This window comes from Triticum aestivum, chromosome 3B (genome assembly GCF_018294505.1).
Source record: "Triticum aestivum cultivar Chinese Spring chromosome 3B, IWGSC CS RefSeq v2.1, whole genome shotgun sequence".
In the NCBI taxonomy this organism is placed as follows: domain Eukaryota; kingdom Viridiplantae; phylum Streptophyta; class Magnoliopsida; order Poales; family Poaceae; genus Triticum; species Triticum aestivum.
The window spans coordinates 668988659-669007736 of NC_057801.1; positions in this window are offsets into that span (position 1 = coordinate 668988659).

The following is a 19078-nucleotide window of genomic DNA, read 5'->3' on the forward strand; positions in this document are numbered from 1 at the left end:
AGGAGGAAGCCACAGCCGACGTCCAGGAAGAAGAGCATCTGATGGTGCTTGCCGCCCTCGCCCAGCTGCTGGCGAGCAATGAAAAGCCGCGTCGACGTGGCTCGGCGCCGGGGCGGGTGAAAGCAGAGAACCGGCATCGTCTGCACGGCTACTGCATGCTCTACTCCGACTACTTTGCCGATGCTCCACTTCATGGCGAGAGAACATTTCGGCGCCGTTAACGGATGAGCCGAAAGCTCTTCCTCAGGATTGTGAATTCCATCTGGGAGTTCGAAACTACTTGAAGTGCAAGATGGATTGCACTGGCGCTCTTGGATTCACCTCCATCCAGAAGTGCACGACAGCGATGAGGATGCTTGCATATGGAGCTCCCAGTGATTCACTCGACGACTATGGGCGCATGGCCGAGTCCACCAGCATAGAGTGTTTCTACAAGTTCTATCGGGCAGTGGTGGCAGTGTTTGGGCCACAATACTTGAGAACACCCAATGCGGAAGACACTGCTCGGATCCTAGCCCAGAATGCAGCAAGAGGATTTCCTGGGATGCTTGGAAAAATCGACTACATTCATTAAAAATGGAAGAACTGCCCATTTGGTTGGCAGGGGATGTACAAAGGCGCCAAAGACGGTTGCAGTGTGGTGCTTGAGGCGGTAGCCACACAGGACCTCTGGATTTGGCACTCCTTCTTTGGTATGCCAGGAACTCACAATGACATCAACGTGCTGCAGTGCTCTCCTATTTTTGCCAAGCTCGTTGAGGGCCATTCTCCTCCGATGAACTTCGAGATCAATGGGCACCAATACAACAAGGGGTACTATCTAGCTGACGGCATCTATCCGAGATGGTCGACATTTGTGAAGACGATCTCAAACCCTGTGGCAGGAGGCAAGAACGCCTGTTTTGTGAAGGTTCAGGAGGCTTGCAGGAAGGATGTCGAGCGGGCATTTGGTGTGCTCCAATCTCGATTCGCTGTTGTTCGGTACCCCGCTCAGACCTGGTCGAAAGATCAAATGTGGGAGATCATGACTTGCTGTGTCATCTTGCACAACATGATCATCGAGAGCGAGCAAGAAGACCCAGTGTTTGACACTGAACCATACTACAGGCAGGGTCCTCTAGCCGAAGTTGATCACCAGCTACCGGCAACTTGGACTGCCTATCTCAGTATGCTTCAGGAGATCCGAGACCCACAGGTGCATCATCAACTGCAGAAAGATCTGATTGAGCACCTATGGAGGCTCAAGGGGGACGCCACGTGATGAAATACGAGTTTTTATTTGTTGAACTATATAATTTGTATTGAACTATTTGTTGTTGTAGTATTTTGTTGAAGTATTTGATTTTTCTGTGATGAAATATGTGTGTGTTGATAATTGAACACCGAAACCACGCCGAATATGGGCCTATTCTCGCCCATATGGGCCGTTTATTCACCGAAATTGGGCTGCAAAGTGGGCCAATTTCGGCGCCTGGGGGCGACGACTGGGCGCAAAACCGCACCCAGCACCGAGTGTATCGCCGGCTCGCCCCCAGGCGGCGCTTTTAGATGCCCCCTAGGGGGCCAACGGCTGGAGATGCCCTAAGGTTAAGTTTGACCACTGTCATGTGATCCATTCTTGGATCACTCTTGTACCCCTAGACTGACTCATGGCAAGGCACACTTCAGGTGCGGTACTCAGCATAGCATATTGTAGAGCCTACGTCTAAAGCATAGGGGACGACCTTCGTACTTTCTCTCTCGTCTGCCTTGGTCAGGTCTTCAGTCTTACTCAATACTCACACCTTATAACACAGCCAAGAACTCTTTATTTGCTGATCTATTTTGAACCCCTTCAAAATCTTGTCACGGTATGTATTCATTTGAAAGTACTATTAAGCGTTTTTGATCTATCCTTATAGATCTTGATGCTCAATGTTCAAGTAGCTTAATCCAGGTTTTCCATTGAAAACACCTTTCAAACAACCCTATATGCTTTCCAGAAATTCTACATCATTTCCGATCAAAAATATGTCAACAACATATACTCATCAGAAATGCTATAGTGCTCCCACTCACTTCTTTGGAAATGCTATAGGTTTCTCATAAACTTTGTATAAACCCAAAATCTTTGATCATCTCATCAAAGCATATAATCCAACTCCGAGATGCTTACTCCAGTCCTTAGAAGGATTCCTGGAGCTTTGCATACTTGTTAGCATCTTTTAGGATTGACAAAACCTTCTGGTTGTATCACATACAACCTTTCCTCAATAAAATCATTGAGGAAACAATGTTTTGACATCCTGTCTGCAATATTTCATAAACAATGCAGGAACTGCTAATATAATTTCAACAGACTCTTAGCATCACTACGAGTGAGAAAGTCTCATCGTAGTCAACTCCTTGAACTTGTCGGAAAACATCTTAGCGACAAGTCGAGCATTCTTAATGGTGACACTTACCATCATTGTCCGTCTTCCCTTTTAAAATCCATCTGTACCCAACAGCCTTATGACCATCAAGTAGTTCTTCCAAATTCTATACTTTGTTTTCATACATGGATCCTCTCTCGGATTTTATGGCCTCGAGCCATTCGTCGGAATTTGGGCCCACCATCGCTTCTCCATAGCTTGTAGGTTCATTGTTATCTAGCAACATGGCCTCTAAGACAGGATTACGTACCACTCTGAAGTAGTACGCATCCTTGTCGACCTAAGAGGTTTGGTAGTGACTTTATCGGAAGTTTCATGATCACTATCATTAGGTTCCACTTCAATTGGTGTAGGCGCCATAGAAACAACTTCTTGTGCCCTGCTACGCACTAGTTGAAGTGATGGTTCAATAACCTCATCAAGTCTCCACCATCCTCTCACTCAATTCTTTCAAGAGAACTTTTCCTCCAGAAAGGACCCATTTGTGGAAACAATCACTTTTGCTTCCGGATCTGAATTAGGAGGTATACCCAACTGTTTTTGGTTGTCCTATGAAGATGCATTTTATCCTCTTTGGGTTCGAGCTTATCAGGCAAAACTTTTCACATAAGCGTCACAGCCCAAACTTTTAAGAAATGACAGTTTAGGTTTCTCTTAACCATAGTTCATACGGTCTCATCTCAATGGAATTATGTGGTGCCCTATTTAAAGTGAATGTGGTTGTCTCTAATGCCTAACCCATAAACGTTGGTGGTAATTCGATAAGAGACATCATGGTATGCACCATATCCGATAGGGTGCATTTATGATGTTCGGACACACCATCACACTATGGTGTTCCAGGCGGTATTAGTTATGAAAAATTTCCACAAGGTCTTAATTGTGTACCAAACTCGTAACTCAAATATTCATCTCTATGATCATATCATAGACATTTTATCCTCTTGCCAACTTCACTCCGAAATTGCTTGTACCTTTTAATAATTCAGACTCGTGTTTCATCAAGTAAATATACTTAGAAACTACTCAAATCATCTGTGAAGTAAGAGCATAACGATGTTCACTGCGTGCCTCAGCACTCATTGGATTGCACACATCAAATGTATTACTTCCAACAAGTTGCTCTCTTGTTTCATCTTACTGAAAAACGAGGCCTTTCAGTCATCTTGCCCATGTGGTATGATTTGCATGTCTCAAGTGATTCAAAATCAAGTGAGTCCAAACGATCCATCTGTATGGAGTTTCTTCATGCATATATACCAATAGACATTGTTTCGCATGTCTCAATCTTTTCAAAAACGAGTGAGTCCAAAGATCCATCAACATGGAGCTTCTTCATGCGTTTTATACCAGTATGACTCAAATGGCAGTGCCACAAGTATGTGGTACTATCATTACTATCTTATATCTTTTGGCATGAACATGTGTATCACTACGATCGAGATTCAATAAACCATTCATTTTAGGTGCAAGACCGTTGAAGGTATTATTCAAATAAACAGAGTAACCATTATTCTCCCTAAATGAATAACTGTATCGCGATAAACATAATCCAATCATGTTTATGCTCAACGCAAACACCAAATAATTATTATTTAGGTTTAACACCAATCTCGATGGTAGAGGGAGCATGCGATGCTTGATCACATCAAACTTGGAAACACTCCCAACATATATCGTCATCTCACCTTTAGCTAGTCTCCGTTTATTCCATAGCTTTTTATTTTGAGTTACTAACACTTAGCAACCGAACCGGTATATAATACCCTGGTGCTACTTGGAGTACTAGTAAAGTACACATTAATATAATGTATATCCAATATACTTTTGTCGACCTTGCCAGCCTTCTCATCTACCAAGTATCTAGGGTAGTTCTGCTTCAGTAACCGTTCCCCTCATTACAGAAGCACTTAGTCTCAGGTTTTGGGTTCAACCTTGGGTTTCTTCACTAGAGCTGCAACTGATTTGCCGTTTCATGAAGTATCCCTTCTTTCCCTTGCCCTTCTTGAAACTAGTGGTTTTACTAACCATCAACAATTGATGCTCCTACTTGATTTCTACTTTCACGGTGTCAAACATCGCGAATTGCTCAAGGATCATCATGTCTATCCCTAATATGTTATAGTTCATCACGAAACTCTAATAGCTTGGTGGCAGTGACTATGGAGAACCATCACTATCTCGTCTGGAAGATTAACTTCCACTTGATTCAAGTGATTGTAGTACTCAGACAATCTGAGCACATGCTCAATGATTGAGCTTTTTTTCCCTTAGTTTGCAGGTTAAGAAACTTGTCGGAGGTCTCATACCTCTTGACGTGGGCACGAGCCTGAAATCCTAATTTCAGCTCTTGAAACATCTAATATGTTCTGCAATGTTTCAAAAATGTCTTCGGTGCCTCAATTCCAAACCGTTTAACATTACACACTAAACTATCACGTAGTCATCAAAACATGTATGTCAGATGTTCGCAACATCCACAAACGACGCTCGAGGTTCAGCACACCGAGCGGTATATTAAGGACATAAGCCTTCTGTGCAGCAATGAGGACAATCCTCAGTATATGGACCCAGTCTGCATAATTCCTACTCTCAACTTTCAACTAAATTTTCTCTAGGAACATATCTTAAAACAGTAGAACTAAAGCATAGGCTATGACATAATTTGCAAAGACCTTTTGACTATGTTCATGATAATTAAGTTCATCTGATTATTTAATGAACTCCCACTTAGATAGACATCCCTCTAGTCATCTAAGTGATACATGATCCGAGTCAACTAGGCCGTGTCCGATCGTCACGTGAGATGGACTAGTCATCATTGGTGAACATCTTCATGTCGATCGTATCTGCTATACGACTCGTGTTCGACCTTTCGGTCTCTTGTGTTTTGAGGCCATGTCTGTACATGCTAGGCTCTTCAAGTCAACCTAAGTGCTTTGCATGTGTAAATCTGGCCTACACCCGTTGTATGCGAACGTTAGAATCTATCACACCCGATCATCACGTGGTGCTTCGAAACAACGAACCTTCGCAGCGGTGCATAGTTAGGGGGAACACTTTCTTGAAATTTTATGAGGGATCATCTTATTTATGCTACCGTCATTCTAAGCAAATAAGAGCAAATAAGATGTAAACATGACAAACATCACATGCAAATCATAGAGTGCCATGATATGGCCAATATCATCTCGCGCCTTTGATATTCATCTTTGAGGCGCGACATGATCACCTTCGTCACCAGCATGACACCATGATCTCCATCATCATGATCTCCATCATCGTGTCTTCATGAAGATGTCTCGCCAACTATTACTTCTACTACTATGGCTAACGGTTAGAAATAAAGTAAAGTAATTACATGGCATTTTCAATGACACGCAGGTCATACAATAAATTAAGACAACTCCTATGGCTCCTGCTAGTTTTCATACTCATCGACATGCAAGTCGTGATTCCTATTACAAGAACATGATCAATCTCATACATCACATATATGATTCATCACATTCTTTTGGCCATATCACATCACATAGCATACCCTGCAAAAACAAGTTAGACGTCCTCTAATTGTTGTTGCATGTTTTATGTGGCTGCTATGGGTTTCTAGCAAGAACGTTTCTTACCTACGCAAAAGCCACAATGGTGATATGCCAATTGCTATTTACCCTTCATAAGGACCCTTTTCATCGAATCCGATCCGACTAAAGTGGGAGAGACTGGCACCCGCTAGCCACCTTATTCACCAAGTGCATGACAGTCGGTGGAACCTGTCTCACGTAAGCATACGTGTAAGGTCGGTCCAGGCCGCTTCATCCCACGATGCCGCCAAATCAAGATAAGACTAGTAAAGGTAAGCATATTGAACAAACCAACGCCCACAACTACTTGTGTTCTACTCGTGCATAGAATCTACGCAATAGACCTAGCTCATGATGCCACTGTTGGGGACTGTAGTAATAATTCAAAATTTTCCTACGTGTCACCAAGATCAATCTAGGAGATACTAGCGACGAGAGAGAGGGAGGCATGGAGTGCATCTTCATACCCTTGAAGATCACTAAGCGGAAGCGTTACAAGAACGCGGTTGGTGGGGTCGTACACGCAGCGATTCAGATCGCGGTCGATTCCGATCTAAGCGCCGCACGGACGGCGCCTCCGCGTTCAACACACGTACAGCCCGGGGACGTCTCCTCCTTCTTGATCCAGCAAGGGGAGAGGAGAAGTTGAGGGAAAACTCCAGCAGCACGACGGCATGGTGGCGGTGGAGCTCGTGGTTCTCCGGCAGGGCTTCTCCAAGCACTACGGAGGAGGAGGAGGTGTTTCAGGAGGGAGGGGCTGCGCCAGGGGAAGGGTGTGGCTGCCCTCCCACACCCTCACTATATATAGGGCGAAGTGGAGAGGGGGCCGGCCCCTCTAGATGGATCTAGAGGAGGGGGAGGCGGCCAGGGGAAACCCTAGATGGGTTTGGGCGCCCCAACCCCCTAGGAAACTTGCCCCCCAAGTCGGGAGGGGCGGCTGCCCTAGGGGTGGCGCCCCCATCTGTCCAGGTTACGTGAGATGGGGTGGGAGGGGCGCTCAGCCCCTTAGTGGGCTGATGTGCCCCCTCCCCTTGGCCCATAAGGCCCCCCAACACTTGTCGGGGCCTCTGAAACCCCTTTCGGACACGCTGGTCATCACCTGGTACCCCCGGAACAATTTTGGACTCCAATACCCTTCGTCCAATATACCGATCTTCACATCCGGACCATTCCGGAGCTCCTCATCACGTCCGGGATCTCATCCGGGACTCCGAACAACCTTCGGTAACCACATACTATTTCCATAACAACTCTAGTGTCACCGAACCTTAAGTGTGTAGACCCTACGGGTTCGGGAACCATGCAGACATGACCGAGACATATCTCCTTCCAATAACCAACAACGGGATCTGGTTACCCATGTTGGCTCCCACATGTTCCACGATGATCTCATCGGATGAACCACAATGTCGGGGATTCAATCAATCATGTATACAATTCCCTTTGTCAATCGGTACGTTACTATCCCGAGATTCGATCGTCGGTATCCCAATACCTCATTCAATCTCGTTACTGGCAAGTCACTTTACTCGTTCCGTAATGCATGATCCCGCGACTAACTACTTAGTCACATGAGCTGATTATGATGATTCATTACCAAGTGGGCCCAGAGATACCTCTCCGTCATACGGAGTGACAAATCCCAGTCTCGATCCGTGCCAACCCAACAGACACTTTTGGAGATACATGCAGTGCACCTTTATAGCCACCCAGTTATGTTGTGACGTTTGGTACACCCAAAGCATTCCTACGGTATCCGGGAGTTTCACAATCTCATGGTCTAAGGAAATGATACTTGACATTTAGAAAAGCTTTTAGCGAACGAACTACACCATCTTGTGCTATGCTTAGGATTGGGTCTTGTCCATCACATCATTCTCCTAATGATGTGATCCCTTTATCAATGACATCCAATGTCCATGGTCAAGAAACCATAACCATCTATTGATCAACGAGCTAGTCAACTAGAGGCTCACTAGGGACATGTTGTGGTGTATGTATTCACACATGTATTATGGTTTCCAGTTAATACAATTATAGCATGAACGATAGACAATTATCATGAACAAGGAAATATAATAATAACCATTTTATTATTGCCTCTAGGGCATATTTCCAACAAGAAGTACCATATTTTTAAGTGGTCGGAGATATGCAAACCCAAGGACCAGGGTGGCCTTGGGGTCATCTCATCCAAACGGATGAACATCGCTCTCATGTCCAAGTGGCTATGGCGGATTGAGGCCGGTGAAGGTGGACTGTGGCTTGAGAATATCCGCACAAAATATTTGCGGGGTCAACCTCTAGCATTTGCCCCTAGGGCGGGTGGATCCCAGTTCTGGCAGTCCATCATTCAGTTGTTGCCGATCCTTAGGATAGGATCTTCGATTTGTGTTGGGTCAGGCACCAACACACATTGTTTTGGTTGGATCGTTGGTCGGGCGATAAACCGTTTGTGGAACGGTTCTATCCCCTATTTAGTATCTGCACCCGCCCACAACTCCCTGTGGGTGCGGCGCTTGAGGACCTTGGAAGCATCACTTTCCGGCGCACCTTCGGTCCTCTCAAACGGGAGCAATGGGAGGAGTTTCTTCAATGCATATCCCTCCTCTCACCCAACCTGTAGCATGACGCCATTTCTTGGCATCTCGAACAGAATGGCACGTTTTCGACCAAGTCCTTGTACTATGCATTGGTGGCCACTCCGGGTCCAGCAGAACTAAATCTTCTTTGGGAGATCAAGTTGCCACTGAAGATTCGTATCTTCCTTTGACAATGGGTTGGGGCCGGTTACCCTCGGGTACATAAGTGCTTAAACATACCGGTCCTAGCAATGGGCTTTGTCCATTATGTGATGTGCCAGAAGACTCCAACCACATTTTCTTCCGCTGCCCGACAGCGATTTTCCTTTGGAGTTGCTTTCGAGATGCGGTGGGAGGGAGTTGGTGCCATGATAACCGCCCGAACATGTTTCAGGAGGTCCTTAGTTTTCCTGGCAAGGTTCACACATCCCTTTGGGTGGCGATGGGCACCCTCACATGGACCTTATGGAATATGCGCAATAAACTAGTGATTGAACACGTCATCCCTACCATGTGATTGATGCTATATATAAAATGTGTGGCTTCTTACAGCTTTGGCGACCGCTTAGCAAGCGGCGTGATCGAGGCAACATAGACATGATCATTGCCGGACTTCGCTCCACCGCCCCGCTCCACCGCTACTTCCATCGCTCCAATTTTAAGGATTCAGATGGTTTGGAGTTACTATTAAAAAAAGTTGCAAGTAATGTGTTACGAATATGCTAAGGAAATAAAAATACACACTTGGAAAAAGAGAAAATATATAATAAATCACAATAATTACCTGATCCTTAAAAAACAATAATTGGTTGATGCAAAGTCTATTTAAAAACCTTTATTGTATGATGAGTTGGAGTGAGCCGTTAGTACTATGTGTTACATCACACATAATTAACAGAACATATATATTTTTACATAAAACCGTAGGATTACTCCTACCAGGCTACCACATAGTATAAGCTTATTGTTTTCTAGAACTGTACAAGAAAGTCTAACAAAAAATTAAACTAGCTATAGCCAAAAGTAAATAAAGAAGATAAGAAAAACTAAGCAGCAGCCCATTGAGTTAGTGGATTGCTGAAACCCAAGATAGGAGCCGTGGACAAAATTCCTCATACAAACTACTGCAACTGATCTCTCTCTAAGATCAAATAGTACTACTTTTCAACTACATTTTGTATATTTAGATATATTATAACTGAGCACTTTTCCTGCCCTCTCAATCCATCAACATTCGCAGCCATTCAATCATTGATTCTGGGCATTTTCGACCGTCTGATTAACTCTGAATCGCACTTAAGCTTGCGCCGTTTGCTGCTAACCAGCGCTAGCCTTGATGGGCCGCTCATCTGGTAACAATTTTGGGGGTCTGTCGTTAAGTTGGACTGGATCTTTCATCTACATCCAAGAAATCTGGTAAAATGGGCCTATTCAGCCCATAGTTGATAGAGCGACGCAGAGAGGGATCCACCAAAAGGCGATACGTGGCTCCTCGGCATCGACGTGGAGACCTCGATCCCCTCCGCCTCCCACCACCGATCGCTGGCGCCCCTGGGCTGCTAGCTAGGGTGGACGAGGGGGCGGCTAGGGAACCTCCTGCCCGCGGACCGGTGTTTTTCTCGGGCAAGAGATCCAAACGATGGGCTCGGCGGCTACGCCTGACGCGGCGACGAGCGAGATGGAAGCGATGATGAATGAGCTAGGGCTAAAGGAAGATGATCTGGTGGACGTGGTTGTAGAAGATGGCGACATCCCAGAAGAGGCTGCCCGCTGGATGGCCATAGCTCGCGTGAACACAGACAAACAGTACAGCCAATACTGGTTCTATCGTAATATGCGAGTCGCCTGGGATCTAGCAAAGGAGGTGAAATTCCGGACGCTCGAAGAGAACCTATACACGCTACAATTCTCCTGCTTGGGAAATTGGGAGAGAGTAATGGAAGATGGACCAAGGACGTTCACGGGCAAGGCAGTCGTCATAGAGCCGTATGATGGAATCACTAGGCCAACATCGATAGAGCTGAACAAGATCGAGATGTGGATCCAGATTCATGACCTACCTGAGCTCTTTTTTGGCCTGATCAAGTCATTGGCGGCAACTGCGGGAGATTTCATCTTTGCCGAACCTAAGTCTCAGGATTTTGAGGGTAACTTCTTTCGGGTCAGAATCAAAGTGGATGTTACTAAACCCCTAAAGAATGCAGTGTCTTTGGTGATAAAGAGGAAGAGGGAGATCTTTCGGCTGAAGTACGAGAGGTTGCCAGACTGGTGTGCGGTGTGTGGCATGCTAGGGCACCTGTACAAGGAGTGTGGCAATGGGATCCATCCCCCTTCGGCACTAGTTTTTAAAAACCTTCAAGCTGAATGGTTCAAAGGTCCAGGTCGTGGCCCGGGAGCCGGGAGCTCGCCAAGGTCAGGAAGAGGCAGAGGCCGTGCAGGCCGTGGTGCAGGTCGAGGGAGGAGCCAAAGAAACGACCAAGATTGGATGGAGCAGGAAGAGCCAAACCCTAGAGCCGATGACGCACTGATGAGAGATGCTGAGAGCAACAGAAAGCGGGGATCTATGCAAGTGAACATGGGGAGCCCGGTTGAACCAGAACGTGCAGCATCGAAAAGCAACAATGGCCAGCAACTCCTTGCTTTGCCTCCCGCGGTGGTACCCCCAAGCCCAGATTCCAAGCAAGAACCAAAGAGGACCAAGGCAACGGTGATGATGTTTGAGCAAGGAAACATGAAGCCTTCAGGCAGCAACAACCTACCTAATGCGCGTTTGGCGGGCTCCCTTGAGGAGTCGCGCCGAGCGCAATGAGTTACTTATGATGGAACTGTCGCGGAGCTGGCAAACCTGCGACAGTGCGTGAGCTTCGCAATCTAGCGAGGCAATTTGCCCCCTCGATCCTTTGCATTGTTTAAACTCAAATCAAGGGCTCCAGGGTGGAGGATATGGCTATGTCATTAGGTTATAATAAAAGTTTTGCTGTAAGTAGCTCAGGTAGGAGCGGAGGTCTTGGAATCTTTTGTAATGAGGAAATAAAGCTTGAAATTTTAGCGTATTCGAAGTACCATATTGATGCTTTGGTTGGTGAGCTTGTTGATATACCAACTAGAGTTACATTTGTATATGGCGAAGCCCATGTCAGCGAACGTTACAAAACATGGGACACACTCCGAGGTATTGTTGGATCTTCCGACCTGCCTTGGGTGGCACTAGGTGACTTCAATGAAGTGCTTCATGGGCACGAACATGACGGAGTAGGGATGAGAAGTCAGGCGCAGATGGATGGCTTTCGGGATGCACTTGATATGTGCGGCTTGTCGGATATTGGATACATTGGCAACAATTGGACTTGGGAGAAGAAGGTGACTGGAGGCACATTTACTAGAGTGTGATTGGACAGAGCGGTGGCTAATCCAGCATGGAGCATCGCCTTCCCATCGGCCGTCCTGGAGCACAAACTAGCGGCATCTTCGGATCATGTACCGATTCTTCTAACGCTACGCGACATGCATGCATGCAGGAGGGTCCCACGGGCCTTTAGATATGAGATTTTCTGGGAGTGAGAGGAATCTCTGGCGACAGCTTTGGCAGAGGGCTGGGAAAAAGGCAATGCTGACTCGGTGCAATCATTGCATGATAAGCTACAAGTGGTGGTGGGAGACTTGAGCACCTGGGAACGAGCGCATTTTGGCAACGTGCGACAAGAGATCGCCCGCCTCAAGATGCAGCTACAGGAGTTTCGAGGGACCCTGGGGAGAGTCGGGCCCACACATGCGGAAACCAAGGTTTGTGATAGGCTGGTTGAACTATACCACATAGAGGAGATCCTTTGGCGTCGAAGGGCGAGGCTAGAGTGGCTTGTTCATGGCGATAAAAACATGTATTTTTTCATTTAAGAGCCAGCAGAAGGAGGAGGAAAAACCAAATAAAACAGCTTCAATGCCTGGACGGCTAGGTGACTCATAATTCAGAGGAGATGGAGGAGATGACCACGTCTTTTTATAAAAACCTCTACACCTCAGAGGGGGTCTTAAACATGGAACAAGTTCTTGATACGGTCCCATCTAAGGTGACGTAAGCAATGAATGATTCTATCAACGCCCCGTACAGTGCTGATGATGTTAAGAAAGCTCTTTTCCAGATGTTTCCAGTGAAGGAACCTGGCCCAGATGGTTTCCCAGCACACTTCTTCCAGCGTCATTGGGACCTATGTGGCAGCGATGTGACAAAGGTGGTGATAAAAATCATGGAGGGCACCGAATCTGTGGAGAGTACCAATGAGACTATTCTGGTCCTAATACCCAAGGTAAAAAACCCAACTTCGCTAACACAATTTCGACCCATCAGTTTGTGTAATGTCTTATATAAGATAGCATCAAAGGTGATCTCTAACCGCCTGAAGCTAGTGTTGCCTGACATCATCTCTGAGGAGCAGTCGGCCTTTGTCCCGGGGAGGCTGATTACTGACAACATCATAGCTGCGTATGAATGTTTGCATTTCATGACGAGAAACAAGGCCAAAAAACATCAATCATGTGCACTCAAGCTTGATATGATGAAAGCGTATGATAGAGTTGAATGGGCATATCTCCGAGCCATTATGCTCAAGTTGGGTTTCTCTGAAAACTGGGTTAATATTGTCATGGGCCTGGTCAGCATAGTTTCCGTTTCAGTTATGTTCAATGGCAAGAAGTTAGAAGAGTTTAAGCCATCTCGAGGAATCAGACAAGGGGACCCGATATCTCCATACTTGTTCTTGATAGCAGCAGAGGGCCTTTCGTGCCTCCTAAAATCCAAAGATGAGCCATCAAACATGCATGGTCTACAGGTAGCACATTCTGCGCCACCAGTAAACCACCGCCTTTTCGCTGATGATAGCCTGTTGTTTTTCAAGGCCAACGGTGTGGGTGCTACCGAGGTGAACCTAGCTCTGGAAGCTTACTGTCATGCTTCAGGCCAGAGGATCAACTATAATAAATCTTTAATCTTTTTCAGCAAAGGGGTGCCAGAGAGTACACGTTTGGAGATAAAAACGATGCTGAATGTTCCAAATGAGACTTTGAATGATAAATACCTTGGTATGCCTTCTGATATTGGTACTTCAAAAAACGGGGCGATCAAGTATCTGAAAGATCGACTTTGGAGCAAGGTGCAGGGGTGGATCGAGAATTGCATGTCTACGGCAGGCAAGGAGGTCCTAGTAAAAGCGTTGCACAATCGGTCCCTGTCTTTTCCATGTCATGTTTCAAGTTGCCGAGAGGTTTATGTGAGCACCTTAATATGCTAATTAGGAAGTTTTGGTGGGGCTCAAAGGAAGGCAAAAGGAAACCACATTGGGTCTCCTGGGAAACTATGACTAAGACGAAGGGCATGTGTGGTCTTGGGTTTAAAGATTTTGAACTTTTTAACCTGGCTATGTTGGCAAAACAGGCATGGGAACTTTTGCAGGAACCCAACTCTCTCAGTGCCAGATTACTAAAGAGCATATACTATCCGAATGATGATATCCTGCAAGCCTCTTTGGGGGGTCCTCCGAGCCAGATATGGAGATCAATAATTGAGGGCCGTGACGTCTTGAAACAGGGGCTGATACGGCAAGTCAGAAATGGTGCAACCATCAACATATGGACAGATAATTGGCTCCCAAGGAAAGAGATGCTCCGGCCCTATGGGTGCATTACGACGAATCCACCACAGCTTGTGTCAGAATTGATAGATCCAACTTCAGCAAGCTGTATTAAGCAAAGGGTGAACGAGGTCTTCATGCCAATGGACGCAAATATCATATTGGGCATTCCTCTCTGTACTCGCAACATAGATGATTTCTGGTCATGGAACTTTGAGACCAAAGGCACTTTTTCAGTTAATTCAGCGTACAGAATGCTTTCAGAAACTAAACAGCATCATGAGGCATGGCTGAATGGCGAACCAGGAACGTCATCGTTGCAGTCCGAGGAAAGGATGTGGAAAAAAACTGTGGAAAACTGAAGTTCCTGGTAAAGTCCGGATGTTTCTTTGGAGATTGTCAAAACACTCCCTCCCTACTGAGGATGTGCGAGCCCACCGCCATATGACGACGTCTAGCAGCTGCGGGCTTTGTGGGATGCCGGATTCATGGAAACATTTGTTGATTCAATGCACAATGTCCAGATGTGTGTGGGCATTGGTGGATGAGGAACTTGCACATAAAATGATGGCGTTGATAGAGCCTAAAGCGAAGCAATGGCTGTTTGCACTCATCGAGTCCCTCACACATGATGAGTTTGTCCTCCTGTCGATTACATTGTGGTCAATCTGGCACGCGAGGCACAAGGCGATCCACGAGGGGATTTTTCAGAGCCCTCAAGCAACACAGACTTTCATCAATAGATACCATGATGAGCTTAATATGATCCACCCGACAGTAAAACAGACAAGTGCACCCACTGCTCCATCGGGACCGCAATGACCCAAGGCACCTCCGGTGGGCTTTGCAAAAATACATGTTGACGCTGCAGTACGACCAGGGAGAGGTGGGTCAGCAGCAGCAGTCTGCGGGGATTCAAACGGAAATTACCTAGGGAGTTCAGCCCTAGTGGTGGAAGGAGTGGATGATCCGGCTTCTCTGGAAGCTTTGGCATGCAGGGAGGCAATGTGTTTGGCTGAAGATCTCCTTATCAACAACTACATCGTGGCCTCTGATTGCAAGCAAGTTGTCTCTGATATAAACTCGGGTAGTAGAGGGCAATACGGTGCCATTCTGTCCGAGATTAATCTTCGAGCTACCCTTTTCCAATGCATTTTTTCTTTTGAGTGTCATGCTGTAAATTATGAAGCACATAGTCTAGCCAGATTCTCTCTTAGAAGGGGACCGGGGCGCCATTTGTGGCTTGGCCAACCCCATGACCCATCTTGTATCCCACTCTATGTGGACTTTGATTAATAAAGCTGGCTTAATCCTCAAAAAAACCAAAAGGCGATGCGGATACAGAGAAGAGGGAGATATCGATCCAAGGCGATGTGAGGCGCCGGATTCAATCGACCGGAGTTGGAGGCACGCGCTGGGATCGATCGGAGGCACCCACCACCCATCGCCGGGACGTTGGCTTCTCCCTTCCCTCAGGCCCTCCCTGCACCCATCCACCCATCCACCCCCGGTGGCTCCAGGAGGGGCATCACAACCACAGGCACCGATGGCGGCATGCCATCCACACCGCGCTCGCGCACCACCGGCGGCCCCTTCAGGTCCGAGCCTTACTAGCCGTCGTCGGCCAGGACGGGCCTCTCCTTCCACTGGTCCCAACATCTGCCGACACCAACCCCGTCGTCCAGCGTCGGGTGCCTAAGATCAGCACGCCTCCTCCCAATGTGAGTTTCTCTTGGAATTTTGTTTTCTGCTGGTTGTAGGATGAATGCGAATTGCGTTTGCCATAGATACATCTATTTTGTTCGTGTTTTGACAAGCAATTTTTAAATTCAGTAAATTGTCTTTTTTCACAAGAGGTGGATAAATAGGCTGATATATAAATACAAACAGTATAGTTCTAGAAATACTACTACTACTAATGAATGTTTAATATCATCTGCACAAGGTTGCTTCGTAGATCTTCTTTTTTAGAATCTTCACACATCTTTTTGGTCTAATGTATACTTGCAGGTTTATCTAGATGAAAAGAGTCTTTCAATATTAGGTTGATGCTTCAACTAAGCATCTCTCTTTTTCAATCTATAGCGGATATCATCTGACACTACTTTCCTACTAACAGGTATTTTCATATGGCCGAAAGAATCAGCTGCTAGAGATTTAAGAAACTATTCAACTGCGCAATTTTTGGTTACGCCTTTTTCAATTAGTTTTGAACTTTAAATCCCTGTTGAATGTATGTATATTAATTTTTAGTGCACAAAATTCAAGGGGTTGAACTTTTTCCCTTGCACTTCCTAGCGACCCAGACCAGCGCCATGCAACGAGCGTGTCCCCCTACCCCGACCTTCAACTTGAGCGGCAGATCCCACCACGACTTGGTGGCACCGCTGGTGGAACCGGCGTCCCTAAGCGAGCAATCGTCCAGATGGCCGTCACGTTTCCGCCCAGCAGGTTCTACTCCCTTCTCTCATATTCTCATCAGCTAATTCAACAGAAGAACGTTGCCTTCGTCCCAAATCAAGAATGATATTCTTTTGGATCTGAATCAAGATAGGTTATATTGATACCCCCTCCAGTGAATATTTATGTAAGAGAATTTTAGGTAGGAAGATTCATTCTCGGTAGAGGAGTAGAGGCATTGTTTCCACGGGGTGGTAGTGAGGTGTTGCAGAAGCTCCAACCATATCGCCTAACTGCTTTATTGGAATCTTAAATTCACTAAGTTCTTGAGCACCATGGCAAGGCAAAGGTGCTTCGTGTGCCCTGCATCTTCAAAAGAATCATCTGATGCAGTCTCCCAAAAAGTAGCATTATGTAAAAATCTGGTTCATCTGAGTATAATATGAAAACATACAAGATTCATTAGATGTGAAAAATGCTATGAGCAGAGATAACACACTAATCAACATTCTGCATTAGATTACTTAGTTGAGAGCTAGAACCTGAAGAAAAGTGAATTAAGCTAGAAACATAAAAATTAGGCACTCCCTGTAACTCCAATCCCAAGTAGCAGTCAGACATCTTGGCATTCGACTGTTGGAGATGATGAGCTTCAGAAGTGAGATGGTTCTGTTGAAGTAACGGTGCGTTTAGGTGGTCTGGCCGTTGACTGTTGCATCCACTGTGGGGTTGGCTGGTCCTGCACCTCTTTCAGCCATGGTGACTGGGCGACAACTGAAAATCCTTCTCAAATGTGAGCTCCATTTTAAAAAAGATTCCCTATTTTTTTGCATGCTTTTGGACTGTGTAAATGCTCTTGATATGGTTTATAGCTGCTACTACTCTTACCATCGTCCAATCAAGTTATCCATGTCAAATCAACCCCTATCGACTAGAAAATGAGTAGTGTCAAAGAGAAGGTTTGATTGTACTATTTATTTGCTCAGATTTGATTGTCTACTTTCTTTGGATGGAAAACTTCAACCTAAAAATAAACTGGTGGTCTATACAAACAACATATTAGTTTTCTATTGAGTGATGCCTCACTTTTTATTTGTCTCAGTAGATGAGAGTAACAAGTTGATGGTCATTCTCTACTCTGCATTTGTATTTTTTATGAGATTGATCCAAGAAAGAATGACATGTGTGCCACATGTATGGGTCAATTGATAAGTGAAAAAATGTTTTGATCTAGGAAATCTGAAACCGTAGGGTTGTATAGCAAGAAGTGTGGTCTCAAATTATTACTGTAGATTGTCTTATTTTGTAACGTATTTTGTTTGGTGAATATATATATTCCAAAATTTCCCACGTACTTTTTCTGCAGAGAGGAAGAAAGGAGCTGATTGCAGGGCACTAAAATATGTCTTCGCTGCCAAAGCTTTGTGATCGCTTACACAGTTACACACGTATATTATCCATGTAGTATGGGTTATCTGGGATCAATTACAACATGGCACTAGGATATTGTTCATAAAGGTGGCATAATTTGTCAATTTAATATACTTCCATCTCATTGTTGATTTACTCATGCTATTTTGATGACGATGACATCAATGCCAGTTCATGGCTATGCAAGGCATCAGTGCTTGATGATATAGTGATGTGTTACTCATTGGGGCCTTAATTTGCAGCAGAAGAAGATGCAATAAACTCTGAAAACTAGATTATTTTTGCTCATATGACACAAAGGCAATGGGAATTTTTTTGAGGGTGTCGATCATGCTTGCCTTCCCTTGAGCTCCAGCTATTCATGCTACTGCATATAATATCCATTGTAGCTATACAGATGTTCCCATCATTATGATATTAGGCATAATCTGGTGGACTACTCCCTTTGAAAGGGGCACAATATTGTTTTAGTTCTTATACCTTTATGTAATGTTGTGACAGAAATAAATTGTAAAGTTAAAAACAATGTTTACCTGAGTGTTTCTATTTATTTATTTTAAAACCTATTAAATTCTCCACTTTTTTGAATTTTATTAAATTCTCCACTTTGGTTACTACCCAATTATTATTAAGTTTATGCAATTTAATATTCATGTTTTGTAGCTTAGTTTTTTAAAATTCCTTTAATTCTATGGGCTATGAGTAAATTTATTAATATCTAATGGCACATATATTTATAAATACCTACCATTTTATTGTCAAAATAGATAGGCGCGGCAACGCGCGCCATCAATGATCTACTCTAAAAGAAAATCAGTACAGACCATTGCTAATCAACCTTGAGTGTATCTTTGAGAACAGAAGGGCATAATGTGTAGACTGCTAGACTTTCAAAGCTACCATCTCCATTATCTTTTTGTTGCCCGAGCTTTCGCTCGAAAGATGGAAAGAGATGAAGATTCAAGAAGCAGTTCAACACATGCCAGTGGTCGCTTCTCCAAACAGGGTAGCAGAAATCTAAAAAAACTTGGCACAACATGAAGGCA